Source organism: Lineus longissimus, chromosome 7, assembly GCF_910592395.1.
Source record: "Lineus longissimus chromosome 7, tnLinLong1.2, whole genome shotgun sequence".
NCBI classification, from domain to species: Eukaryota; Metazoa; Nemertea; class Pilidiophora; order Heteronemertea; family Lineidae; genus Lineus; species Lineus longissimus.
This window is the reverse complement of record NC_088314.1, coordinates 10,703,021-10,715,413: the sequence shown is the minus strand read 5'-3', so window position 1 is coordinate 10,715,413 and position 12,393 is coordinate 10,703,021. Positions and strand designations below refer to the sequence as shown.

The 12,393-nt window shown below is 41.5% G+C and overlaps 1 long non-coding RNA gene across 1 annotated transcript; it reads left to right on the top strand.

Annotated features, from left to right (window-relative positions):
- Window positions 1–9,208: 9,208 nt before the first annotated feature.
- On the top strand, window positions 9,209–10,081 carry LOC135491405 (uncharacterized). Its single transcript, XR_010447813.1, has 3 exons — window positions 9,209–9,386; window positions 9,650–9,725; window positions 9,946–10,081. It is a non-coding gene; the product is annotated as an uncharacterized LOC135491405 (long non-coding RNA).
- The last annotated feature ends 2,312 nt before the right edge of the window (window positions 10,082–12,393 follow it).

Below are 12,393 nucleotides of genomic sequence, written 5' to 3'. Positions count from 1 at the left end.
GCGGAACAGATGCACTGTCATACGAAGTGCTCTGGTATTGCAGATTATTCACCTGGGTCGAAGTTACACATCCTACAGTAAAACACGTCGCCGGACACCGGAATCCTACGCCCCCAAATCAAGTTCATGACGAGTTCATTGCCGTCAAGTACTGGTATCTGTAATGAGTGAATTGAGGAGACTGGTGAAAGAGTCTACGAATAATCTAGAACATAAGAAAACTGAAATCACAAAGTTTGATGAATATTTATAGACTTTCCATTATGACCAACCTCTGAAATTCCTCAATCTATCATGTGCCACCTCCAATTCCCCGTGGCGCAGTTGACATCTTTAGATTTCAGTTGCCACTATCAAGACCATCAGTTCGCCCTCACCAGTCTCGCTTGAGTCATGAATTCACAGCTTGTGAATTCTCAGTTCTAGTTTATGTTGTTGTTTCCCCACGCAATTGATATAGCCTATAGGTCTTCGATGATTCTGTGTGATCTGCTGACTCGGAAATCCTACTCGAATGGTTTTATTAATTTCTGTGATGGCCAAACCTCTCAAAGCGTTTTGTTTACCAACTGGGGTAAACTGCCTAGCCTATTTTATTGTCTCCTTGCTCTGTCCTTTACCAATATCTTTAATAGATGTGTACATGAATATGTACGAAATCGCTCACAGCGAAGAAATTTATTCACATTTTTCATCTCGAAACCCGGCTAAAACCTTCGGTAATAAACCTTCATCTACGTTTCTACGGATAAGTGCCAGCCGGTACTGCATGATGTAGTATCTGTATCACCCTGTTTGATCACACCGCTCCGTAGTTCAAATAGGCCCCGTGTGGTGGCGTAGTAAGCGGAGCGCTGATTGGTCCATATTATGGGTGTGTGGTGGGCGTGTCGTGACGTGCATGCCTATATTTGGGAGATCAGTAATGTACACTGGAGGCGAGGTATGACTGGGTTGTTCTAAAATATAGATTATTGAATCGGATATGCGACTGATTTCTAAACTACCGTCAAATTCCGATCTGATCATGTAAAAATAAGCTCCAAATATTGATTCGTAACCACCTTAGGTTCAAATGGCATTATTTCATGTTTTTATGCATTTTTAGGACTGATTCCAAGGTTTATCACTGGTTTCAAGGTTTCACTGGTTCCAAGCTTTATCACCTACCGTATCCCAATATGCCAATTTCTGACCGAAACAATGGTCACCTTATTACACTTTGGTATAGTTTTCAAAGGAGCTAGAGGAGAGCACGTGCCTCTGATGAATATTACACTGGAAAGTAAGTTTTTGTTTCCTTGTAAAAGTAAAGTCGTTGATGCCTTTCGATGGATCGAAAGGTGAAAAAAATGCGGGAACGAAAACACTTCCAATCGCTTTCTAGGCTTAGGAAAGGCACGATATAATACAAGTAATCCTTTATCTGGCGTTTTATAGAGTAAGATATGACCTTGTAGACTGACGCAATAATATCCCTGGTCAGGCTGTTTTACTGTTTGCCAACTATTCAGTTGATAAGGCGCCTCCTGCCCGCCTATCCAAGTTATATTAGATACGGTGAGAGTCTGACGACGCCAGGTTCGTTTGAGAACACAACCTATCACAATGGTTTTTTTCAAGAGAAGCGGCTCGGTAAACACGGATCCCAAAGTTGAGCATAGGTGATGACGAGGTAGGATTATTGTATCATAACAACCAGATAATATCTCAAGCAACCAAAGGACAACCGATTATATCCTCTTCTCAAGGGAACGTGGTGGAGCAGCCATAATTTCCCGTTGTGAATATCGCTGAACATTATAGTAAAACGAAAGGAAACAGACAGATTATGAACGAGTGCGTAAACATTCCTTTGTTCAGGTTGGTAGACAAGTATATTTCTTAAAGCATGAACATGTCCTCTGTCATCTCGATGAACAAATAGTATCGAATTAGAATAGTCGTCAAACATAAACAGCCTGGCTTCATATTTTCTCAAAATGACTGATACTGCCGGGTTTAGAAACTCTGTACGTCTGGGTGCCTTTCTCCTGAAAGAGCATTTGTTAAAGAGTTGCACTGATTTTCATTTCTGTTAGAACAGTACACTGAACCTTTAAATCGGCACAGGAAAATTTCTCGACGGATATTGGGCCTTTTTGGCTCACCGTATAGGGCAATCTATTCAATACTGCAGTGTCTGGCGTCCGTCTTATAAGTGTCTCGTTTTCGATAAACGTAATGGTAGGTTCTCCTAGCAAGGATACATCACATATCAAACGGGATTTCGATTTGACCTAATTTTCATGGTCACATAGGTCAAATGGCGTAATTGGCGTGAGTGGGGAATATAACTATGTCACTCTCCCTGGTTCAGCTTATTTTTATTCACAATGTGATCTTATTTCTGTTCCTGAAAAGTTGTTTTCAGTGTATTTTCTCCTTGAAATCGATCACTTCAGGTACTATTACTGTGCATACCTAGCTAAATTAGTGTCTAGTTTCGTCTCTGATGACATTTATTTCGTAAAAATCGCTGTTTTTTTCTAAAAAGGTGTTTTTGTGGTCATTTTGGCTGTTTATTTCGAGGGTACGGTAGGAGGTCATCGTTCACTCGATAACTCTTTTTAAAATGAAATAAAAGCGTTTTAAGATACATGATATGAATTGATATTAATATTCGTTAAGTGGGATTGTCGGTGGACGTTCATTGGTGAACAGTTGTGCTGGAATTACGAAAATATATCGATATCGTTGAGAGTTCATTCATTAGGGGCCTGCTCTCAATTTTCCTTACAACGCCTCTAGCACTGGGCAATTGCCACCATCTTGAAAAGCAGTGCCGCGGATGGCTATCGCATCGCCACTACGCATGAGAACACGATGGCTGCCCTGCGCTGCATTGATAGTTCGTAATAAATTCACATAAAAACACACCAGAAGATCTCCGATTTTATTTACAAAGATCATATTTTGTTATTTATTGATAAAACAAGCCATTTTACCACAGCAGGTGACACATATTAGGCCTGAATAAGACTTTAGAATTTGAAGTGGTGGTGACGATGCCGATATCCAAGATGGCGGAATTATACCAGTGGTCAAATCTCATCTATTTTGGGTAATTGCATCATTATTTCTTTTTGTGATTGGTGATTTGTAAAATTGAGAATGATTGAAAAATCAGTATTTTTTCACCCAAAGGCATGAGTGAACATTTGATAAGTTTATTGTGATTTAATTGGTAATTTGGTCGACATTTTGACAATTATATTTAGCAATATTTCGATAAATGCGGACCTGCTTCTTCCTCTTTTCGCAGTGACGGTGTTTCGATAACTCAGGTCAGTTTCACGGCAAAAATAAGTGGTAGTTTTGAAATTCGAATGTGCATTTATTGATGTAACGATAAAGTACATTTCCGAGAATAATTAGTGAAAGTTTCAGTAGGTGTCGATTTTTGTAAAGTAGTGTATAGGCGATGGATTTTTCGGGGACCACGGAACCAGCCCGAAATTGGCGAAACTTGCCGGCTAAATAACGGAAAGAAACCCTCGTGTTTCTATTTTACAAATCTAACTCTTTTATTAGCACCTTTAAAATGTAAAAACAATAGGAGAGCTCCAACAAGTTTAGTGGCGGGAAAGACAAAAAGGGGGTTTGGTTACAAACTACAATCACAAATGGCGACACAGCATTAGGCCTAAGATTAAACTAAGAGGTCAATCTCCAACATTCTCCCCACCTTGGAGGGATCCAATATCACTCCAATTTAACCTAGAGGAAAAAATATTATATTATACATGAAAATCATACTTTCCAAGTGAGAGTTCAATGTAAGCATTACTCAAGAGCAACAAATAACCAACGTCAGAATTAGACAAACGCACTAAGGCACCAAAAACCAACAGCTCAAGACTAATCAATAAATCATGCCTACATTAAAGTCTACACCCAGAGCTACTATTATTAGACTGAAAGAAAAGGTTCAAAGGGGTCTAGTTTTAACCAGCTTCACAGTAAGGAACAAAGTTGCTTCTCTATTATACATAGCTATCTGAGAGAAATCCAAAATACCAGCGGTGCTTAAAACAAGAAATCATAAACACTAAAGATTTTAACTTTACCATACATACATGTAAAAGTGGTATGATTACAACCAACAGTCAACAAATCCTACAACTCAAATTACACAAGTATGAAACATACTACAACCCAATAGTCACAGGCTTACTGTTGCTAATTAGTAGTCAACTTAGACACACATCCAATTCAGAAATTAACCCTAGTTTACCTAAACATTCATCTCTGCATACAAATTACTGTAAACTCCAACAGGTCATGTCTGTCCACTTAGCAAATATTGACAATACTCAAACATGGCAACCTTAATTTAGCACAAATCTTACCAGCTGCCCTTGAACACAATGTAGGGGTAAAGAGACCTTAGCAGCTAACACACTCTTCTACTCCCAATGAGCATACAACTTCTCCCAGTTAGACAAATTACCTAGAAGCAGATACACTCACAAATATCCGGGTACTTACAAATGTTACACACAGTGTCCCTTATCAAACACGTCTCTACATGTATGTCACATTCTAATTTCCTCAGCAAATACAAATCTAGGAACATCCAAATTGGGTGCACAACTGGTACACGGTTTACCTTACAGTATCAAACATTTCAAATCACAATCAGAAGAAATCTTGCTCAAATGGCGCTTCTGAGTAAAACACTGTACACAATACAAAATTACACCTCAATATCACTGATTCTGTGTTGTACATGTAACACATACAGGCGAAACATACTAATAATCATGCAGTTATCATGGAATACACAAATATTCTTCACATTCACCAATAGAAACTGTCTCTGATTGTACCTATACCCAATATTGTGGCAAATTCAGCACATCCTACTAAAATCCTACAATTACTGGTAGAAGAAAGTGTATCAGACAGATAACCAATGCAGACAAATTCAAGTTCAACAGCAAGAGTACGGAATTTACAGAAAGTCACCTTTAGAAACTCAACGCACCTCAAGACAGATAGTTACACTATACCATATCTTCACAGATCCAATCTATCCCGTGGTCTAACGACCCGGCCAGTTCTAGTAGTCTTCGCTACAGCAACGCTATCATCAGATTCACAACTAGGCCTAGAGGGGGTCTCTGTGCTTGTCTCAACGACAGAGACTGCCTCAGTGTCAACATCAGTATCAAGATTTCCTCTCAAGTCAGCGACAAGGTCCTGACTGAAGGATTCATTCAAATCAACATTATTGGTTTCAGAAGCATCAGAATCTTGGTTAGGCAGGGGTGCACTGATTTCAAGGTCATGTAATCTCTGAACAGATCTAGTGAGAAACCCAGTGGCAGTCTTCAGGCGAACACTTCTCACAATGCCATCCCTACCAGGGAAGGTCTCAGTGACCACAGCTAGGGGCCAAGACATCCGAGGGACATGATCCTCTCTGATCAACACTACTGATCCAACCTTCACATTGCAAGAAGCCTGAAATTTCTTAGACACAGGGGGAAGGTTTCTCAAATAGTCATCGCTCCACACCTTCCAGAAATCATCCATATAAATATTATCCTTCAACTCCTGTACAACTTCAGAGGGGGGATAACTATCCAAGTGATGTCTTATCGTCGCATTCAGGAGGAATGGGCTTGCTTTGTTCCCAAAGGGGACCCTGACAAACTTCATGACTCGTACCCTACCACCATCATCCCATAGGAAACGATGTACATCTTGATCTTCGGGTCGGACTCCTATCTGTAGGAAAGCTTTCGTCACATCTGCTGTGATCGCTACAGGCCATCGCCGGAAGCGAATCAGGATATCTACCAGACTAGCAAGCAATGAGGGTCCAGTCTCCAAACAGTCGTTCAAGGACACCCCATTATAACCTGATGCCGAGGCATCAAACACCGGCCTAACCTTGGTAGTCAGGCTGTCTTCACGGACGACTGGCCGATGAGGCAGATAGAATGTGGGGTTGGGATTTTCCATCTCATGAGCCAGCACCTCCACTATGAAACCACTAGATTCATACTCACGGAATACTTGGTCATACCTTTGCTTCAGCTCAGGGTCTCCATCAAATCGCCGGTTCAGCTGCTTCAACCTTTTCCAAGCCATTGCCTCGTTGTTCAGCAGTCTGCCCTTGGCTGTTTCCGATTTCCAAGGCAGCGCCACCTGGTATCGGCTCCCATTCTTCTGGACGTTCTCTGAAAAATGCTTCAAAACAGGATCAATTTTGGGGTTCAAAGTTTCCTGTTCAGTGAGAGAGATCCCAACGGACTCCAAGTCCCAGAATCTACGCAGATCAGAGTCACCGACATTCCCCAAGCACATCAACTGAGGGGAGACTGAACAAGCACCTGATTGAACAGACTGAACTCCACCGCCTGAATCTGACCACGAACCTGATAAGACCCATCCAAAACACGACTCCTGAGCAACCAGCCCACCAACCTGTCTGAACCTCTGTGGCTTCATGAGTTTCCAATAAAGATCTAAACCGACGAGGATATCCACTGTAATCTCTCTGTTCTCTGAGACTGAGTCAGCCAACTGGATGTCAGAGCCGAGAATGTTCAGCAGTTCGCACGGGACCAAGGGCCTCACCAATGGGTTACAAATGACTGGTACCTCGGCGACATTTAGAGAAATGTTCTCACCTGAACCTGTGTGGCTGCCACTCTAATGCACATTGTATATATTACACTGGCGTTCCACACTAGGAGTGTTGCACCCAAAGGCTGCATAAGAAATGGGTTCTGTGCCAACCCACTCCGGTTTCACTCTCTTTACCATTGATGAGGTGATGTATGACCTGTCTGACCCACTGTCAAACATCAATGTTGCCTCAGTGCAGCCCTGCCTGCCCACTATCTTTACCTTGGCTGTCTGTAGCACAGTGTTCACCCTACTACCTGAATTAACACTGCTACCTGCTGAAATAGAATGCATATTAGCTTTCATCGTACCAGTATCCTGACCCTTAGACTTCTCAGGTGTCTTGACCCCAGTATCACTACTACTAGATTTACCTGTCCCCTTACTATCACCACTCTGGGTTTTGCTAACAGAGGGTGAACCACTTTGCCTAGCCTTGTTCACTTTACCACTACCACCACCACCATTGCACAAAATGGCATGGTGTCGACCCTTACACTTTGAACATTGTGCAATACAACCCTTGGCAAAGTGTGACTTACCCAAGCACCTGAAACACAACTTACATGACTGCACCTTCGAATGTCTCTCTGAAACTGGGAGGTTTAACAATCCCCAGCATTTCTCAGTCTGGTGGGTTTTCCCACATACACCACATGAATTACCACCAGAATGTGAGGCTACACTAGGTGACTGCAAGGCGGATGCAGTCGCCACACGTTGCTTGTCCTCAGCCATGTCAGCTGTTGCATCAATCCCATGTCCCTGGGTACCAACATTGTCAGTCTTGGTCAAAACCTTAAAGGTTTCCGATCTCTCTCGTCGATTTATCTCCCTCTTCATGAAGTCTAGTAGGAACTCCAAATCCGCTTCCCTTCCGTCACTCTCCCGTGCCCACTCCATACGTATGTCATTAGGCAAGCGTGACAGAATCAGGGGGGTCAGTAGGAAACCATATTCCGATCCCTCTATACCGAGGGCTTGGAGGCTGCGAATGTGTAGCAATAGTTCGTCCTGCAACCGCCAAAGTGCTGAAACACGATTTCCAACCATCTTTCCACCCTGTCCGTGTCCAGGCATAGACGCATTTAACAAGGCCTGAACATGTGTGAAAATAATCCTTTCACGTCTTCCATACCGATCCGTTAGCAACTTGCTTGCGATGTGATAGTTCTCCTCCGTCACTGGGAGACCCTTTATCACACACTTAGCCTCACCTTCGAGCAGCGAAGAGAGGTACGAGAACTTGCTTATCTCCGGTATACTCTCGTTTTCATCGACAAGTGCGGTGAATTGGTCCCAGAATGACTGCCATTCCGTTATCACCCCTAAAAAGGTTGGCAGTTCCAACTTGGGAAGGCGTACCCTTCCCATCGACGCCATGGAGCTGTTCGAGGCACAACTTGCCCCGTCATCGAAATCGTCATTACTGTCTTTCGATTTTGGACCCTTTGACATACGGGTCACAATCTCTTCCAACATAATCTGTGCCTCGTGCCTAGACTGCTTTGCCTCAGATATGAAAGCAAAGGCCTGATCAATGTCTTGCTCTTGTGCAAGCTCATCTTCGATTGTCATTTCAACTTCCGATTGGGCCTTCTCAAATGACACCAAATATCGATCGAAGTCATTGATACAGCTTTCTATTGCCACTTTACTTACGGCATCCTTCCCAAACGGTTGACGTGCATCCTTACATGCACGCTTCAGTGCATTGGATGCACGCGTCACCCAGCCTTTCGCCGCTGAGCGTGATTTTCGGACCGCATCACGTCCTTCAGGAACTCCGGCCTCGTTCTCCGGCATTTTCGCCAAACAAGTGTTCAAAACCTTCTTAAGTTCTTACTCTCCCGGGTTTACGGCACCACAATTTCGGGGACCACGGAACCAGCCCGAAATTGGCGAAACTTGCCGGCTAAATAACGGAAAGAAACCCTCGTGTTTCTATTTTACAAATCTAACTCTTTTATTAGCACCTTTAAAATGTAAAAACAATAGGAGAGCTCCAACAAGTTTAGTGGCGGGAAAGACAAAAAGGGGGTTTGGTTACAAACTACAATCACAAATGGCGACACAGCATTAGGCCTAAGATTAAACTAAGAGGTCAATCACCAACAGGATTGGCTCAGCCATGTGCTCGTCGTGTCAGCGGGGCGCAAGCCGTCATGGGATGGGGGATGTACACTACTACAATGCACGTGATTGATGGTTGAACATTCATTCTCGTTGACAGTGTATTATTGAAATATTTGATTGTGATGATGGTGTATTGTACTAGGCCTTGCATGCTCCCAACGTGTGGCATATTTCACATTGATACTACCAGTATCAATTACAAAAAAATAGATTGTGAGTAACAATAGGCCTACAAACAATGCTACATGTCATGAGGGTGGGAACGGGGAAGGGGGGGTAACTGTCTCGACGTCCCGTTAGGAAAAAAGGCTTATCCCGTTTCCCAATACGCAATTTTAGCCGAATCGTGACGCAAAACACGGCTTGTCTCGAATCCCACTAAAATAAGGGTGTCTATCCCGAATCCCGAGTTATTTTCGGCCCATCCCAGTGTCCCGAAAATACCCGTTCTCCCCCTCATACATAGTAGACCATATTGTCACATTGATGTTTTCTTTCATTACAGTTAGACTTCGAGATCTACATTTTCGACAAAGGCCTGGTGTAATATTATTACGTACTTGATGAAGGTAATATTAATTTCTTCAAATTTGAAGCATGACGTTAATTTCATACGCTTCTTACGGTTAGTATTGATTCATAATTTCTAGTAAAAAAGTTAATTTTGAAAGTGAAAAATATGTTACAATACAATAGACCTGCAAATACCATATACGCAAGTTTTGAACAAATATCACACATATTCCCCAGTTGACTTGTGATGATATTAATAATGGTGGTGGTGGTGTTATCATGTACATGGCTTCTAACGTAGTAAGTGTTTTCTTTTCAGCAACATTCAATAGATTTATTTACTGTATTATCATTTCGACCAAGGCGAATTCGACACTTCAATTCAATTACACAAGGTTAGTAACTTTTGTTCACAAAATCCAAATGGAGGCAAATACAGAACAATCAAACTTAGTCATTCCAGTCAGTTACTGAAGCACAGTGAAAACTGTCGGGAGCAGTGCAACTGATGGCATGTCAAACTTCCAGTGACTGTCCCTGTCCATATATTTCAAGACAGTACAAATCTTGTAATCATTTTGTTTATGCAATGTACGTTATTATGTATCATTTCAGCACAATCAAACTTAGTCATTCCAGTCAGTTACTGAAGCACAGCGAAAACTGTCTGAATTAGTGCTGCTGATGGCATGTAATTACTCTACTACCACTACCAGTGACAGTCAATGTCCAAATATTTTCAAGTGTGCGAAATTAGTACCGTACTCGTCTACTTCTTAGTGTTATTTGAATGCAATGTATGTTATAAAAATATTTTTTCAACACTATATCAACATTCTCATTCCTGTCAGTTTCTGAAAATCAGCTAAAGCAATCGCTACCAATGCAGCGGATAACAGCAATTCTTTTTGTTCCCAATGCCCATCCATGACAATATATTTCACGCATGTGACAATCATGTAATCATCGTGTTTTTTGTGTTCTATTCATGCAATAAATAAATTCAGTATTTTCAAATCATTGGTGCTACAAAACTATTCTCATTATAGATTATTCATATTTTATAAAATGCTGTCATGTCAAATTTTGTGTCCTATAAATCATAATGAAGTCGGCATTTTATATACAACTTTTGTACTCCTCCTAAATAAACATACAAATCTTGTTTTATGTAAACTTTGTATATGTGACCCGTCACAGCAAAACCAGGCGCATGTCGCTCTGAGCTTGGCAGGTTGAGACGGACTGTTCTAATCTTTCATTAGCGACACCATTTCTTACCAGAGTGCCTCCTTCATTCATACATCTTGTACTTTAACTCAAGATACCCATCTTTGAATATTTTTAATATACCAAGTACTACAATGTCAATGTATTGAAGTCATGTTCTTGTAGTGTTATTGGCTTTCTATTATCTTGTCAAAATACCACTTGGTTCTCGCAAAATCTCAATAAAAACAAATGCTATTGCATGTATTGCATATTCTAACAGCTATCCACTGTATCGATTTATCCATCATCTGTACTATTTGTCACAAAAATGTTATATTATGTAAATCATATTTCATTACATAATGCACACTGCCAATTACTGCTGAACCATTCATATGTCATTTAAATAAATAATTTTCAACTTTTTAAAACCGTCTTATAGTACTGTTCTTGTCACTTAGCTGAACCAATTGCTCTATAGCATGAAATTTCCAGAAATGCCCCAGGGACTGAAAAGTGCTGTTTTAACAGAGAGGTGTCCTAAACTGAGAAGTCGAGTTGAATGGAAACAACCAATTTGGAACCAAAAACTACTGTCCTTATTAAAGAGGTTGTCCTCAATAGAAAGGTGTCCACAAAAAGTAGGTCCACTGTATATGAAAGTACAAACCCTGGTACATGTAGTGACATCATCTACTCCTCGATGTGGACACCTGCAAATGCAGCGACAATGTCACATCAGTTATTTAATTCATCGTCCTTTGTGCAGATGGCACCACCCATCAAACATGTTGGTGACGAATAGTGTCGCAGCATTTCGTCACCGAGCTTTCACGAAAATGCACTGTCATTCATTCAGCCATAAGTGTAAGACTGTAGGATTGTTTCCAACCAAAACATGTTCGAAATGTGTCAAGCATTCGGAACACCCAAAGACTGATTAGAGAAGTCAAAATTGAATGGAAACAACCAATTTGGAACCAAAACTAGTGTCCTTATTGGAAAGGTTGTCTTTAATAGAGAGGTGTCTACTAACGGAGGTTCCACTGTATATAATGTAGGAACCCTGGTTGTGACATTGTCCACTCCTCCAGCTGCACACCACCAAATCCACAACAATGTCACACCAGTTATTTAGTTCATCATGCTTATGGTCATTGTACTTTCATCTTATGTAAAATGTAACTTTTTACACGGTTTCAATAAACGATTTGTAATTTGTAATTTGTAAATTATAAATTTCACTAATAATTTGACGCCGCCAATTCCACTGGTCTTCGAAATACGTAAGCTACACTGTTGACGACTATGACACTCCTCACAAACCACATTGTGAATCAGACGCCGATAGGCTTGTCCAGCTTATTTTCAGTCGAAGCAAACTGGACTGTAACCAGTCTGTGCCATATCTGTGTTCAGAGAATATCTTTAGTATTATGGACAGCCGTACATAATGTACATGGTCAAATAGTTCCGTTTTCAAAAATGATTACTCCAGACCTCTGAAAAAAAGTATTACTCGGAAATTTATACCCTCTAATATGTAAAGTCAAGGACTTAGTGAGCCCCCCTTTAGGTCGGGGGAGCTCCCCCGAACCCCCCTACGAGCATATGTTAAGTGCAAGCTCTAACAACTACAGCTGTTACAATGGGGGGACACCCCCAAACCCCCCTCCGTCGACATAGGTTTTTACCAGTGCGTTGGGGGGAAGCTCCCCCCAAACCCCCCCCCCCCCGGTGGACAGTCAACTAGCCCTTCTGTGTCATACGGCTGGGGGGGGGGGGGGGGTGCGATGGAACCATCCATATAGTTCCTTCCGACACATTTTTGTTTTGGTAATGTAATACATT